This window comes from Ptychodera flava, chromosome 9 (genome assembly GCF_041260155.1).
Source record: "Ptychodera flava strain L36383 chromosome 9, AS_Pfla_20210202, whole genome shotgun sequence".
Lineage (NCBI taxonomy): Eukaryota > Metazoa > Hemichordata > Enteropneusta > Ptychoderidae > Ptychodera > Ptychodera flava.
The window spans coordinates 7,568,676-7,586,675 of record NC_091936.1 but is presented as its reverse complement, the minus strand read 5'-3'; the positions used below and the strand labels follow the sequence as shown (position 1 = coordinate 7,586,675).

The window sequence follows — 18,000 nt, the reverse complement described above, 5'->3', positions numbered from 1 at the left end:
ACCCCAAAGTTTACATTGAAAAATGCAGTCATAGCTAAAACCAAATTCTACCATTTTTTTAGCTTGACACAAAAAATATGGCCGTTTTTGCTATGAAATCTATTTTATTTGGTACAGGAACATATCAGAAATATGAAATAGACTTTTAACAGAAAAAATATTGGAATCTACAGCTGTAACAGTCAGATTTTGAAGGGTACAGGAAAATCTCAGTATTCCTGACTTGTGTGCATTTTTGTTGAATCTATCGTCTTTTAAGTCATCTGCTGAGCTTCTTATAGAATATAATGTAAGTTGTTAGGTATCATTAGTAAGATTATTTACTAGTCTTTAAAATGACATATTGTAACATGCAATATCTTGTACAGATGTTTATGAAATATGACCAAAACTTACCCCATACCCCAAAATTTACATCGAAAACTACTGTCATAGCTACTGTCAAATTCAAGCAATTTTTTACGCAGACATAAAAAATTAGACAATTTTTTGTATGAAATCTGTTTTATTTTGTATTTTGCCATATCAGAAATATGAAATGAACTTTTAACAGAAAAAATATTAGGATTCTATAGCTGTAACAGCTGTATTTTTAAGGGTATAGCAAAATCTCAGTATTCCTGATTCGTATGCGTTTTTGTTAAATCTGTCATCTTATAAGTCGTCTACTAAGCTTGTTATTGATTATAACTGAGTTTGTTTAGTATCATTGAAAAGGTAATTGATATTCTTTACAATGACATATTGTAACAGCCAATATCTTGTATATTTTTCATGGAATATGACCAAAACGTACCCCATACCCCAAGGTTTATATTGAAAGTACTGTCATAGATAACGTGATCAAATTCCGTGAATTTTTAGCTAGACATGATAAAAATAGCTCTGTTTCGGTATTAAATCTGTTGTATATGGTATTGGGTCACGTCAGAAATGTGAAATAGACTTTTAACAGAAAAAATATTTGGACTGTATGGTTGTAACAGCCATATTTTGAAGGAAATGCAAAATCGCAGTACCGCAAACTGGCACCTTTTTTTTTAAATTCTTCTTCTTGTAAGTCATCTGCTGAACTTATTTTGTGACACAACCTGGCTTGTGAGGTATCATTAGTAGGGCAATTTATTTTTCTTTAAGATGACATATTGTCATATACAATGTCATTCATAGTTTTCCTGGAATATGGTCAAACTTTACCCCATACCCAAAAAGTTCAATCGCAAATTACGGCTTATCTTAAATTCTACCATTTTTGCTGCACATAATCAAAAGGCAATTCTTGTTTAAAATCTGATTTATTTGTTACAAAAGTATGTCACAAGTATAAAATTAACTTATAACGGGAAGATGATACAATTTAGTAGCCATTTGGATCATTTTGGAGGGGGAACCCATATATTGCAAATGTATGTGTTTCGGCAAATTTGCCCTGATACCTGGGTACCCTTCCAAATATGATCCAAAAGGCTACAAAATCATATTATGTTCCTGTTAAAAGTTAGTTTCATATTTGTGACATACTTTTTTAACAAATCGCAGATTTCATAGATTGCATACAAGCATTGCCTTTGGTATATAAAGTTAATAAATTGTAAAAAAAGGTAGAGTTTCAGATTTGCAGTAATTTGCTGTGTAAACCTTGGGGTATGGGGTAAGTTTTGGTCCTATTTAATGAAACCTAAACAAGACATTGCATATTACGATATGTCATTTTAAAGACTACTAAAATACCTTTCTATTGATACCTAACAATCCAGGTTATGTCAAAAATCAAGCTCAGCAGATGACTTATAAGAAGACACATTTAACAAAAAGCAAGCGAGTTGGCAATACTGTGATTTTGCTAGACCCTTCAAAATTGACTGTTACAGCTGTAGAGTCCCAATGTATTTTCTGTTAAAAGTCTATTTCATATTTCTGACATTCCTCAGTACCAAATAAAAGATTTCATATAAAGCATTGCCTTATTTGTTATGTCTAGCTAGAAAAATGGTAGAATTTGACGATAGCTACGAAAGTAATTTTCGATATAAACTTTGTGGTATGGGGTAAGTTTTCGTCATATTCCATGAAAACTATATCAGACATGGCATATAACAATATGTCATTTAGAACAGTAGTAAATTAGCTTTTTAATGATACCAAATAAACATGGTTATGTAATAAAATAAGCGCAGCAGAAGACCTACAATGGGACAAAGTTACAAAAGCACATATGAGTCTGCACTGCTGTGATTTTGCAGTACTCCACAGAATATGCCTGTTACAGCCATAGAATACCAATATTCTTTCTGTTAAAAGTCTATTTCATATTTCTGACATATTTCTGTACCAAATAAAATATATTTAATAGCAAAATGGCCAGATGTTATATGTCTAGGTAAAAAAATGGTAGAATTTGGTTTTAGCTATGACTGAAATTTTCAATGTAAACTTTGGGGTATGGGGTAAGTTTTGGTTATATATCATAAAAACTACACACGATATTGCATGTTACAATATGTCATTTCAAAGATTAGTAATTATCTTTCTAATGATACCTAACAAGCCAGGTTATATTCAAAAACAAGCTCAGCAGATAACTTATAAGAAGACAGTTTTAACAAAAATGCATGCAAATCTGCAACACTGTGATTTTGCGGTACCCTTCAAAATATGACTGTTACAGCTGTAGATTCCCAATATTTTTTCTGTTAAAAGTCTATTTCATATTTCTGATATGTTTCTGTACCAAATAAAATAGATTTAATAGCAAAAATGGCCAGATGTTATATGTCTAGGTAAAAAAATGGTAGAATTTGGTTTTAGCTATGACTGAAATTTTCAATGTAAACTTTGGGGTATGGGGTAAGTTTTGGTTATATATCATGAAAACTACACACGATATTGCATGTTACAATATGTCATTTCAAAGATTAGTAAATTATCTTTCTAATGATACCTAACAAGCCAGGTTATATCCAAAAACAAGCTCAGCAGATAACTTATAAGAAGACAGTTTTAACAAAAATGCATGCAAATCTGCAACACTGTTATTTTGCGGTACCCTTCAAAATATGACTGTTACAGCTGTAGATTCCCAATATTTTTTCTGTTAAAAGTCTATTTCATATTTCTGACATGTCCCTGTATCAAATAAAATAGATTTCAGACAAAGCAATGCATATTTATTATGCCCAGCTAAAAAATTTGGTAGAATTTGAGTTTTACTGTAATTTGCAATGTTAAATTGTGGGGTAAGGGGTAAGTTTTGGTTATATTTGAGAAAAACTGTAGAAGATATTGCATAGTGCAATATGTCATCTTAAAGAGGAATAAATTACCTTTCTAATGATACCAACAAGTGAGTTATGTTAAAAAATGAGCTCAGCACATGACTTACAAGAAGACAGATTTGACGAAAATGCATTTGGCTTGGAAAATCGTGATTTTGCGGTACCCTTCAAAACATGACCATAACAGCTATTGCGTCCCTATATTTTTCCTGTTAAAATTCCATTTCGTATTCTAGGGATCCCAAGGGTTCTGAAAAATACAGGTTTGTTATCCTGTGGGGGGGTGCACGTAGACCCCCTCTAGCCCACGGACTATCTCGACCGCGGGTCATCAGGGTACTTTGCGGTGTTTTACAGCGCCGTGAAAACAAATAATTGAAGTTCGGATTTTCAACTATCAACACAATATTCAAAGTTTCAATATACATAAATGACATAACTTTTCGTTCTGATTTTTTCCACACAATTTCTGTACCTTTCGCTCTTCTGTATCGTCACTCCGCGATCGAGAATTTTATTTGGTTTTACGATCGAGCCAAAAAAAAATCAACTTGAACATCGTTTTCAAATAAAGACGCAAAAAAAAATTATACCGACCTGCTTGATAAGTTCAGCGTGACTTTTGTGTTTGTCCAATTTTCCACAATACATATAACCAGGGCATGTCTCGTAACAGCACTCTGCTCCTTTCTTATTTCCACTTTCACGGTGACCTCTATGGTGACAGTTCTTACAAGTTGCCGACTCTATCACACGTAATCCTGGCAAAGCGAGGGCGGGAAGTGGCGGGGGTACTGACTTCAAGTCTTTAAGTTCTTGCTCTAAAGACTTCCTACTATCCATGAGGTTGTCAAGTTTATCTATAGTTTCGTCTTTTCTTGTTTCCATGGTTGGACCTTTCGACGGTTTCATTTTGACAACAGGTAGATCTAAATCATCTTCGTACTCAAGGCGACGTTTCCTCAAGGCGGAATCAATGTCGGTTGCGTACTTGCCCGAAACAGATGGCGATGTCCCATCTTGAACGTAAATCTTCCCCTTTAAAGTTCCACCTCGGCATTTTAAACTTTCACTTACTAGCTGTTTGAAATGATTATTTTTGGGAATGTCGATCAGTTGCCCATCTTCATCTTCTACCATAAGCCTTGGCGAATTCATGCGGCGTAAATACTCGACGTCCCGCGATACAACATTTGCAAAGTCATCGTAATTCATTCTCATGAATTCATCCTCTCTTATGTACACGGGTGTTATCCTTTGTGCACCATAGTATTGGAAGTGAACATTAAACACAAATTCTGATGACATTTTCATTTACAAAACCAACAAAAGTTTGGAAAAACTCGAACACCGCGGAAAGCATCGAGCGTTCCAGCGACAACTGTGCATGCTCTCAGCGAAAATAAATGTGGCGCACGCGCGTTGTATGCCCCAGCAAGTTTTATTTGTTGGCGCCGACTTGTCTGGCAAGTCTGTAGCAAAATTGTTAATTACATCGTTGAGGCGGCGAAATGTTCATAGGAAGTTCCTTATCAACTCATGAAGTTTCAAAGGAAACACACTGATGAATTCATGAGATGTATCAACATTCACATGAAGTTCGGCGTTCGATGATAGACGAGAACGAGTGTAATTGGTAATGTCGACTTGGTAGTAAATGTAGATTTGCTGCGTCAGAGTGACAATTTGTTGGCGCCTGGCTATGGCAGATGCGATGAGTGCCAATTGCAAGCACTTGGTAATGTCAACTTGGTGGCAATTGTAGATTTGCTATGTCAGAGTGCTAATATGTGGTCACCTCAGTGACCTGGTAATGTCGACTTGGTAGTAAATGTAGATTTGCTGTATGAGTCAGAATGTGCTAAAGTGTTTAAAAGTGGGACAAGGACACCAAAAAATAAAAGTCTAACCCCAAAGAAATATGTCAGATATAATCCTCATGCCAGAGTGTAATCATATTGAATATTAAAAAGATAACTAACAGCCACATTTTGTCTATAATTTGTCATATTCGAATGGATGTAACGGACATTACATTGGACAGAAGTCGCACCGAAAACACCAAACTTACATTACTTAACAGTAAGACATCAGGTTTTTAAAATGTGGAGATTAAGTGTTTTCCCTTCAAAATTGGTAATCTTTCTTTGGAAATGGACATTTAAATCATTTTGGGGTATTTTTAAAGCCTTGCTACAACTTGTTAAACTGACTGTCAGCCAGGTCAAATTATATCTATTAGACTTTCATTCCTCGCTCCATTGACAACAGTAGCAGTACTCTGTTGGAATGGCTCCATCACCACTGCTATATTCACTACCACTCTGTTGCATGGCAACACCACTGCTGTATTCACTACCACTCTGTTGCATGGCAACACCACTGCTGTATTCACTACCACTCTGTTGCATTGCTCTGACATCATTATTTTATTAATTCATACTTTGTGTTGCTCCATTTTTATCACTGTTGCACTCATCATTACTCTGATGCAGATTTAAACCTCCACCAACATTTTTAATACATTCAGTATTCCTGTGCTGCTTGGTCAGTCTACGCCTTCCTTCACTTAATTCTCTTTTGAACTGCACTATCAGTTCTGATCTCTTCTGTGATATTCTGACTAGATTTTAATTTCAGCTGTACCGGTACATTTTGCCAAGATCCAACATGAGCTGTATTTTGACACTCTGAAAATCTGACAACCATGCAGTTTCCGCACAAACAATTCAGTTTTCCAATACTGATCATCCCTGGGCTTAGCCCCTTGAATCTGGCCCAGACAAAAATGTCCACAAGATGTCATAGGTCACTGGGGGGTCAGGGTGCAAAGGGCTAAACCTCTTACAGCCAGCAGTTGTCTAGTGCCTTGAACTGATTTTGTCACATTTCTTGTAAAGGCCGAGTTACACGAGGCAACTCGTTGAGCAACGCGACGAGCAACACGACAGGCAACGCGAGTTGCCCACCGTGTTGCTCCGTTTGTATGATATCGTCGCGTCGCCCGAGGGGGTCAGGCGACGTCGCCCGGAAAACCGACATGTCGGTTTTTCAGGCGACGCGTCGCCCGTCGCTTGGACGAGTTGCCCCGTGTACACACTGCGTCGCGTCGCCTGAAGAAACCTTTGACCTCTACTCATGCGCAGAACAGTGATTCTATCATCGGAACCATGTTGTTGTCATCCGTGGCCACATGTGATGATTTCGCGATGGAACTTTTGCGACAGCACCAGCAGCCCGCGGTAAGATATGTTTATTATGCGTTTCAAGATTATGCTAATTTTATGTAGCCTTTGACCTAATATAACTCATTCTGTCAATCGCCGCTCGAACTGAAGAAATTGGATAAATTGTTGCAAGAATTGTTTTCTTTTAGGGTAAAACTTAATCAATCCACACTTGGTATAATCCAACCCGAAGTTATAAATAGCCTTAATTTCAAAACATATTGTAGTATTTGACAGAGCACTTTCACAAGCGAAGTTAAAGTTCAATCCCGTGCGCCCACTCGTAATTATATGCATATTCATGTGAATTTTCCCCACTCATGAGTAACATTTTGCTACTACGTAACGTAACATCGTAAAATCACAAAATAATTTAAGTTTTCACCAAGAATGTTCGGGCAGACGACAACATCAATCGAGTCGGGGGGCTCGTCCATTTTGTAGGAGCTACTGTTATTTATGATTGACATTTTGATTAAAATTATGGTACATTTTTTTAAGGAAATTGAAAAGAACTTTGTATGTTTGTAAAGAAATCAATTATGGGAGCTTTTGGAATGATAGGAAATAGGCAACTATTCAACTGCTACATAGCGTTATTGGAGGGACTGTTTAAAGTACTCGTATTTTATTTAACTTACAAAACAGTTACCAAAATGGATACCTGGTCAGATGATGAAGTAGACAAGTTAGTGTTAGAGTACAGAGAACGACAGGCGCTATGGGATGTTTCAATGAAACAATACAAGGACAAGGTGTTGAGGGAGACTTTGATGCAAGAAATCGCCGTCAGCCTTGATAAGCCAGGTATGTAATGTCCACTGTTCCACAGTCTGTTGAAAAGTATGGTAAATAGTGCTGTCAGATGTGCAAATATTTGGTGGAAAGTCATTATGAAATTTAAAATCATGCAGACAGTAAGTCTAATTGGAAAATATGAGGGTGTTTGGCATGGGGTAGAATGTTTCCTCTCATTGAAACCAATCACAGCTAGTCAAGAGAGAACACCTTCGAAACCAAATTGATTTTATTTCTTTTGTGTCATTTCAAAAAATTTTCAAATGAGAGCTTGCTCTTTCAAAAGATATCATATTTATGGATTTTGTCACATCCCATGCTACTGAAGTTGTATTAAGTTTGCTTGATTAAAATAGAGAACAGATTTCAAGAATGTGTATCTAAATATTTTTGTGTCTGTTTTTCATTAAAGTAACAAGCGTATTTAAGAAAATAAAAAACCTGAGGACAGTGTATGCTAGACATCGCCGAGGTCCGAAAAGCGGGAGCAGTGCTATGCAGTTGGAGAAACGTCAATGGATCCTCGACAAACTGAGTTTCTGTGATAAATTCATCATCCCTAAAAGTACAAGGTCAACATTTGATGCACTTCAGGTAAGAATTTTATTTACTATGACCATGCATCTACTATGATAGAACCCCATGGCCTCACACAGCATTTTCAGGAATACTAGATTTATTTTAATGAGTGATGCGGCATATCTTGTAGCAACATTTTTCACAAGCTAAGCAAGTGGAACATACAGTAGAATATGCTATATTATTTGTTAAAAATAAATCCATTGTCCCTCAAAATGCTGCATGAGGCCATGGCACTCTGTAATTATTACATGTCACTGTGTTCCTTGAATTTAGCAAAAAGTGTCGCAAAGTCCATGAATATGGAATAATAAAATTCCAGTGATCCGCATCCATTACATATATATGAGGTCTATGAATGGCTGAGATAGCATACCGATATTCTTATGTAAATTTTCTATAGGGATCATCATCTGCATGGGGTTGTGCATGTTCTAAAACACACTATTAGAGTACGCACATTACAAATTTGGATTTTTATTTCACAAGAAATCTATTGTTAAAGTACAATAGATTAATTTCCAACAAAACTAGAACACAACATAGTTTCAAATTGATTTTAGTACATAACTAGAACTGTAAAAATATCGAAAACAGCAATTTCAGTCAAAATCGTCAGAATAAACAAAATAACGTCATTGAGTGTTTTATATTCAGAAATACATTAACAGAAAATTACTCACCAAACTTCGCATTAGCATACATGATTTAGCAATTGAAAAAGGGAGACACATTGTTCCAAAAAGCCCAATTACTGAAAGATACTGCAATCAGTGTAACACCAACAGTATTGAAGACAAAACACACTTTTTATTAGTCGGTCAGAAATACAAAGTCCTGAGAAAGAACTTTTCCAGTAAAATCAATTTCCCAAACGATACAACTGTAAATAAGCTTATTTCACTACTAACAAAACAAGAGTTATCTTTTAATGAACAACTTGCAGACTATATTTTAACTTTACATAACAAAGAAATACCTAGTTATATTTATTATTATGTACTATTATTATACTGTAATACTTTATCTTTATTGAAGAAAAATTTGAACTCATTTTTGTATCACACTTTTATTGCCACAAATATGATGTAAATCCTTTACAAGCAAGCAATAGTTCCTATCAAATCCTAATTATTTCAATTTGCATATTGCTTTTCTGTTTTGCTGATTTGCATATCAACATGTAAAACTCTGGGTTTTATTTTTCACCCGTAACATGAAATACTGCAATACAATGCCATTCATTTACTTCTGAGGTTTACTATTGCCACCCTACAGCACCATCATATTGAAATATTCACACAGAGTATTTCTTACATGATTTGCCCCCTCTGTTCCCCATGATGGTGGATGCCTTTGTAGACTCATCATACGGCCACTTTCATTGCGCCAACTTCCATCAAGTATGTCATGAGTGACAGGATCAACTATATCTGTTGACCCTGGTGGTGTGTACATAGGGTTGCAGTTGGATGGGACATTAGATAGTTGTGCAAAGCACAACACGCTAACACTACCACCTCCACAGTTTCTGGGGGTAGGTTTATTGGAGCAAGGAAAACTCCAAATCTGCTTGCAAGGATACAAAAAGCATTCTCTACAACTCTCCTTGCCCTAGATAGCCTGTAGTTAAACACACGTCTTTCTAAGGGAAGATTTCTATGAGGGTATGGTTTTCATGAGATACTCTTTTATTGGAAAGGCATCATCAGCCACAATCATGTACGGCAACTTCACACTTGTGCCTGGAAGATATGTTGGGTCTGGTAAATTTAAATCATTTGATTCCAAAGCAGATGATAGTGAGCATGCCCTATACACGCCACCATCACTGATGCGACCCTGGCATCCTACATCTACATAACTAAATTTATAATTTGCATCAACAAGAGCCATTAAAACAATGCTGAAGGTGTGCTTATAATTATAATAAGTACTGCCGCTGTTTGATGGTTGTCTGATAACAACATGCTTTCCATCAAGGGCACCAATGCAGTGAGGAAAGTTCCATCGTTGTTCGAATTCTCTGGCAACATTCAACCAATCTTCAGTAGTATTTGAAGTCTGTAAAACATGTAAAGTTTTATTAGCCATATGCACACATGAAACTGATTCCTTAAAGGAACAAAGTCGACCATTTTTCATGAATTTTTTTTGATGTGAGATATCGATACTTGTTTGACATGTTGAAAGATACTGAATGAATAGGTGACCATGCATATATTTGACCCCAATTTTAGACATGCTCATTGAAACATCACGGAAATGAATTATTAATTCATTTTTTTGATGTTTCAATGATTGTGTGTACAACTAGGTTTAATATATGAATGGTCACCCATTCATTTAGTATCTCTCAACAAGTATCTTACATAAAACAAAATTCATGAAAAATTGCCGACTTTGTCCCTTTAATTGTAAAATCCCTTATAAAACTCACATACTTATTTAAGTTATCCATAAGTCTGTAAATAAGTCTGTATATAAGTTGTTTTTGTGGCAGATACATACTTGTTTCGTTACAGACTTGTTCCTTTTGTCTATGGCCAAAGTTAGGTCTGTACATACTACTAAGTATGTGTATAGGCCGAAAAATGTAAATTAGCTAGGTAGGCATCGGTCATACAGACCTAAAAATTAGCATAACCACTTAACAATACATACTTAAAGCGCGTAAATATAAGCAGGTAAATTGGTATGTAAATTTACATATATTAATTAGCATATATAAGCAGGTAAAATTGGTATGTAAAATTTACATATATTAGCATATATACATACTTCTTGACAATAAGTATACTTATGTTCTTAAAAATTAGCATACATGATGCCTATATATTCAAGTCTCGATGCATGAAAAAATTGCAAAACCAGGAATTGACAACAGTGATGCAGCCACATCCAACATTTTATGTATGATCATAATTATCATGCTTCTAAACTTGATATAATAGGTCAACAACTGAAAAATGGACAGTGATACCAAGACAGAGGGCAGCTTCCAACAGAGTTCAGGGGACAGTGTACATAGTAGCCTTCCCAATACTTCCATCCATTACAAATTTACTCGGTTCAGAATCATTTTGTAATGAACTGTAGTGGATAGACTTGCCATGTAAGAAACTAAAAATTAGTCTTACCTCAACATAGGGAACAAGACAGCACAAGAAGCAACAAGACAACACAAGAAGCAGTTCTCTGATGTCAAGTTTGCAAGCTCTTTATTTCATAGTGGAAGGGGAGATTCATGTGAAAAACCCAACAGAACACGTCTTAAAGTCTGCATTTGATTGTTCACATTATCAAAAGTTGTTTTTGATGCCATCCTTATACTTTCCGATCTTGTTCTGAAACTTCACGTTGGTCTGTTCAGCTTCTTGGCCTTTGCCCATAGATACACTGAGAATGAAAATGATAAATAACAGACAAGGATGTCATTACATCATGTGGAGAGTGAAATTGCTTGTACTTCGTCGACTATCCTTAATATAAAAATTCATGGAAAGAGCATTCACGTGCTTAAATGAAATTATAATAATTGCACTGTATGAATCGGGCGTTTACGATTTTATAAGCTAACGTAAACGCGCCTTATCCACTTCCTGTCCCGTCGATTAAGCCAGCTTATATTTCCTAGGGGTGTGACCGGCAGAAACTTACACATCCTAAATCTCACACTTAAGCTGTTACAGGCCGTGTACGTCGAATCTACAAATACGTCCAAATGCAGCTTTCAGCAGGGTGATTCGTTGCAATTTCAACTATAGTGCTAACATAGTGATCTACGTTGTCTTAACATGCACTTTTGTGGTTTACGGAGCTAAAACTGGATAGAAAATATGGTTTCGAGCAGGGTTACTCAACTATGTCGAAGTTGCTAGCGAGTGGCGTCAGTGGACAGACGGGGCAATTGTCACCACTGTCCGTTGTGATTACATAAGCAACGCGCTCGGGTAACACACAGGAAGTATGAATCGCTTCGGTTGCGTGCCTTACTAATACTATGACCACTCTCTTTTAGTTCTGGTATATAAAGGAACATTAATAGTGGAGCAGCCTCGGTCAATTTTAGCACAGAATGTCTCCCAGTAAATATGTAGTCTTCCCAGTAACTAAAGTCTGACGGTAGCCAGCTTCACTTGGACACCCGGACCATTTCGACAGGAGTTATTCGACGTCTAGTTTTGCCGCGGCCACATTGATTCCCCTTTTTAATCACTTCCAACAAGGGAAATTCTCATTTCACTCCTTTTCTTCATGTTAACGCACGTTTTAAGGCGAAGCTAATTCTAGGTACTACATGTAGTACGTTCAAGAACGTGTTAACTCTCACTCCGAGGCACGGTAGCATGGCATTCATTAGTGTCTACCAGCACGCATTATCGCCTAGCGCCTTCTTTACCTCATAACTATACATGTACTTAACTTTGAATCATTTCAACCCACTCTGATTTGATTTGTAATTAGCCATGGATTGACTGCTCACACAAACAGCTTGGCGGTCAGAATGATCAGGATCGAAGTGGCAATAATTCTGGCTGGACGTTGATCAGTAATTGGACGATGTCGTTACCTACTGAGGTCCTTAGGTGCGCACGTGCTACTTTTGATTTGAGCCTAAAATAAGTTTCCCGAAACTTACATTCAAAATCGCTGGCTGGTCAATATCGACGCACAAAAACTATAAAATTAAGAAAGTTCACTAGTAATTTTTGAAATGCGAAAAAAAGTTTAGTGTAAGTTAGGGTCGTGTTATAGAAAAAAAAGGCATATTACGCAAACTTTCGAAAACAATTGTTCCTGTTTTTGAAGGTCAGTGAACCGCTAAATACCGTGGTTTCAGTAAGTTGCGACGGAACGATGTTCCGATGTTTTACAGGACGAACAGGATAAAAAGTTGTGAGTGACAGTAAGCCGGTACGACTGACGTTTCGAACGATCAAGGGACCGTGTTTCCATGAGTGAAGTGAATTATCCCCCTAAAATCTCCTTGAATGAATAGAATAGCTGCCAAGAATACATATACTATAGGAAATGTCGCTAATTTATATATCAATTTATCAATTTGACAATCATATGTACAACGAAGTCCCTAAACACATAACTACATGAACAATTAACGCAAAGCGTTTCTTCGCAAACGCCGATCACGCCTGTTCTGAATGTGAAATACAATAGAGCATGGAGGTGTATCTGGTACTTATGTGTAAATGTAGTTCTAACCTCTTGACACCTCATGTTTCGCGATGGAATCTGCAATTGCATGATATGAATTTTCTTGCCACTGTGAGCAAACCAGCACTATCATGTTTATATCGCTGGGAACTATGATATACTTACAAAATACCGCAACCTCAAAGACAGATGCAATGAGCAATTATCATAAAACACATGATGGACTTTCGTCAATTTATAATGGCGCTTCAGTGAAAACTGGGAAATTCCTGAAAAAGTCCACTGACTGGAACGCCATGATACTGGCCACGGTCCCTCCTGGCACGTATTTTAACATTTATTTCCGGGTTAAATTTCTAGATGTTTCGGCATAAAGTCGTAAATTCCGACCGCAAGCAGTTTCGTGTCGGCCTCTCTGTTTTCTAACGTAAGTCGTTTCGGCACGAAAGCCTAAGATTAAAGTTGTAACAAAGTAAGCTCTAAAATGTATAGTGTCAACATTAGCATGTTCTATCTTACAGGGAACATGGTAAAACACAGTAATATCTTCACAATTTTTCAATTCTGTGACACAAGTTTATCGATAGCACTAGCCGCTGATAAATCAAAAGCTTGAAGGCGGATCCGTTGGAGAAAAAAACAATGCACGTGAAAGTAAAGATAAGAAGGCAAAGGTCAATCAAGCTTACGAATACGACTAGTCAGTCAATGACTGATAAGTTTGCCCCCCCCCCCCCAAAAAAAAAACAACAAGAAAAACAAACAAAACAAATAATCGAAACAGGGATGCTGAAACGACTTAGGTCACGATGCCGATGTGACTTGCGGCCGGAAATTGAGATCGTAACGACATGGGCTGAAACGACTGGCTGGAGGCCACCGGTAGGCCACCGGTAGCCAGCGCTACGCAAACCCTTTTATTCCACAAGCTATCAGTCTTTTTAACGCAAATTTTTATCGTGGTAATTACAGTTGTCAAAGTGTAGGTCAGGCCCAGATCATTCAGCTATATCATGGCTGTGAGGTAATCGGCCTAATGGCTTCCTCAAATATCCGAGAGAATTTCTGAAAATCGCCGTTTGTGAAACTTTCCTTTGACATCTAAACGATGCGATCAGAATTCGTCCGACCTTCGCGACGTCAGAACTACGAGTGAAAGACAAATGATAGAAACATAACTTTTTTCCAAAATGCAGAAAAGCCACTGACATGAACAATTATGCAACAAATCACCGTCCCTCCGTGGGTGGAGGGACGGTGAACAAATGTAGATCGTGTGAAACGGGCACGCTTTTCCCGCAGAGGAAGTCCTTCAAACGGTGTTTTCTTTGTACAAAACGTGTCAATTACCATTGCGCCAGTAAACTCTCTAAACAATCATGAAAAAATATTTCAGCCGACAAACATTGAAGCCAAGTCAGTTCAATTTAGTACAAAAATGAGATAAAAGTTCACAGTCCGCATTTCATAGCCAATATATTCCCCGGAGAAATAACCCATTTGAGAGGTTGTCGGACAAGTGTGTCGAGGTATCGAGAGAACGTACCGGCTATCAAATACTTCGCAAAATAGTAAAGAATGAGCTACAAAATCACTATAAGTTTTAAGTTGCAGGTAGAATAAGTCAAGCAAGCTTGTCGAAGAGAATGTTGCATCGGACATCAGAGGTATCGAAGATAACATCTGACAAGTGTGTCACGGGTGTCGATCGACTAGATGGCTTTCAATTCTACTGGTGGACTCAGAAGAAAAAAATCAAAGAAAAATTAGTCAGAGGAAAGCATTAACGAAATCAAGAAAATCAGTGTATGTCTCATTGTACTTGTCCGTGCACAGTCCCTCCACCCAGGGACCGTGGTCCGCGTAAGCTCATTTTTAACCACAGGCTTTGTTTCTGTATATGATTTTACTGTTGGACAAAAACACCGCAATGCTACGCTAAAATTATAGAATTGATTTCCTTCCCAGAGAACTTGTTTCATATTATGATACGCAGATCGATGGGGAAATAGTTTAATGTTAGGTATTCTTAGAAGTCGGCTGTCCTTTGTTTGATATTATGATTAGCAACTGCACCCTTCGTTCATTTGCATCTAAATGAAGCCGTCTTGGCTTTGGATTTGCACATATGCATGTGAAATGAGATTTCAACCTGTCGTTTTCACGGGTTGAAGCGATGTTGTAATCACCGTCCCTCCACCCACCTGGGTGGAGGGACGGTGTTGTAATTAATGGTTCATTGTGTATGCACAGGGGGCAGATGAAAGTCCCCGGGTGGGAGGTTTTTTGTGCAACGGTTTACCTTATTTGATTTTATTAATTTTGACTGTGATATTTCAAATAAAGCTTTCGAATCCAAACTGTCTGACTGTGTTTCCAACGTCCTTATCTCCTCTTCAACCAGTGCACATACCACTCTAATTGCTGCGCAAACATTGCCAACTTGTATCAGCGTATCAGCGGATTGGCTTATTAAGTCAACACCACATCCGTCCCACATGTGTGGGGCGGCTGTGGTGTTGACTCATCACTTAATCCGCTGATACCGACAACGGATTAGCAAGTTGGCAATGTTTTCGGAGCAATTACAATGGTGTATACACACGTTGGAGAGGAGATAAGGACTTGTCGGGTAATATATAAAACAGTCAGACGGTGTGGAGTCGAAATCTTTATTTGAAATACCACAGTCAAAATTAATAAAAGTAATTTTATTAATTTTGACTGTGGTAAAATTAATAAAAGTAATTTTATTAATTTTGACTGTGGTATTTCAAATAAATATTTCGATGATCAAGAAAGCAGTCAGACAGTTTGGAGTTGAACTTTATTTGAAATATCACAGTCAAAATTAATAAAATAAAATAAGGTAAACCGTTGCACAAAAAACCTCCCTCCCTACCCCAGGGGACTGATTTCTTTCGCCTATGGTGTATGGTGCGAGTACTATCAGTGTCAAAGAGGTGAAACGATAATGGTGGTGACATTTCGGGCATTCTCCAAAACAGTCGGTTTTCACTGAAAAAAAAACAGCCTTTAATTTTAGGAGCGGTGAAGATCGCCCAGGTCCCCTGCTTCAAGCCATCGTTCACTGAGCACTGTTGATCGCCACGATTTAGCTCCGCACCGAAAACTGACGCATCAGCAATACAGTATTTGCATCAAAGCACGTGTTTGCATGACTTTGCGGTCCCATGGCACGCGCCGATAGCATTTTTGTCAAAGGATCAACAAAAATAGCTAAACTTCTGTAAGGCGAAACTAGATTCTAACGCCTCCCTTGATGATAAACATATAAATGAACAATATCTGATTGGTAAGACGAGAGACGTTACATGACCGCAAATCTTCACAACAGTCAAAGACTAATTCTCAGAAGCAGTTGTCACTAGTCTCTAACGGTCCCATCCTACGGGTGAGAAGTTACGCAATTTGTGTGATTTGTTAATTTCATGGCCACTCCATTTTGTGGGGTGACGGCGGTTATTCGGGTAAAATTCCATGGCCTGGGATCCCCCAGGCCGAAGAAACTGACCAGACCCATAGTGACAGTTGAAAGAACGCTAAATTTTCAGGTACAGGTAGTCAACGGAGCTGTTCATCGAAAAGGGGCAGGGGAATCGTTTTATTTTTTTAATGGCAGTGGATATTTTAAGGGCAGTGAAACAATATTTTAACTGGATGTGTGGCAGATTTTGTTTGTTAGTTGGGTGGGTAAAATCACATGATTGGCGTTTGGAACGGGTTATTAACGACTGGCGAGAGGAAAATGCTCGTAAACTTGTACAGAACAAGAACATTTACGATATACAGCGGAAACGCAGTCAGATGTGTCTCGCGGTAGCTACATGTAAAGAGTACACCAACAACCGCACACTATCCAAAATACAGTCAAAATGTAATAAAGTTGAGGAGAGCTGATGTACATCGGCTTTCATCTGTTTATATTACCAATAAAATCAATTATGAAGTATGAAGCTTTTTATATTTTGTTCTTCCCCCGAAGTGTATAGAAAATATACCGTATGGCGACATGTCTGGACTTTTCGTATTGTTTTCCCAGGCATAGAATTCCAATTGCAAAGAGTTAGCGAGTATATAGAGATGGAGCGTTTTACAAGATGGTCTATACCAGACTGCCTGATTAAGTAAAAAATCCTGCGTGAGAGATTAGAATTGACGGACGTCCGAATTCTACTTGTCCAGTTTATTATGAATCATTGTACGTAAGCGATCAAGACTTCCAAAGAATTCTATAGACAGGCACGTTTTATAACAACTTTATAATCCTATAATCCGCGGACAACTAAGATCATAATATTTAGCAAAATGCTCTCGTTTCGATTTGTTAGGGTTGCCATCGCAAATGTCGCTCATTTTTTATGACAAATATGTGCAGTCAGCAGACGACACTCTCTTGTGAGTTCAACTTTGTTAAAATTGATGTGACTTGCGACGAAAATTGATTAATTGACACAAAACTATAGGAGAGCTGCATTACATTTTGTACCGGTGTGTTTTCGAATATTGCCAATACACTCTCATTAACATTCACCAGGGCATCAACGACATCAAAAATCGGCTCGGACGTGAGTCAAGGTTGTTTAGCGACATTGCTTAGCAACGCAGCTCGAAAACTTATTCTTGGAAACAGGACGGGAGCATAAGTCGGGCCGGATTGAGCACAGTACCTATGGAAACCGGTGGTTATTTCTTACAAAATATGTGATTCGACTGCGTACTTCTTCTTTTGGCCTTGGACTTTCGCCGCCTTGCCCCAAACGTCAATCAGCAAACAATCATAAGATAGTTCAGTCACATTAATCTTTACATTTTGATGCATAAATCTTTTGTGATTAATTGTTATTCTGACTACCTAACTCATACACCGGTACCTCCAAGCTCCATCAAATCCCACATCAAGTTGTGGTGAACACCAAGCTCAG

General features: G+C 37.6%; 2 long non-coding RNA genes across 2 annotated transcripts in view; one reads left to right on the top strand and one right to left on the bottom strand.

Moving 5' to 3' along the window:
* The first annotated feature begins 6,173 nt into the window (after nt 1-6,173).
* Nucleotides 6,174-7,891, top strand: LOC139139905 (uncharacterized). The gene is made up of 3 exons (XR_011553901.1): nt 6,174-6,517; nt 7,151-7,309; nt 7,713-7,891. It is a non-coding gene; the product is annotated as an uncharacterized lncRNA (long non-coding RNA).
* Nucleotides 7,892-8,116: 225 nt separating this feature from the next.
* The window catches only part of LOC139139904 (uncharacterized), a 35,080-nt gene continuing 25,196 nt past the window's right edge, over nt 8,117-18,000 (bottom strand). Inside the window, exons 2-3 of the long non-coding RNA XR_011553900.1 lie at nt 11,020-11,278; nt 8,117-9,943 (exon numbers count right to left, since the gene is read on the bottom strand). This is a non-coding gene — a long non-coding RNA (uncharacterized lncRNA). The remainder of the gene's footprint in view (nt 9,944-11,019; nt 11,279-18,000) is intronic.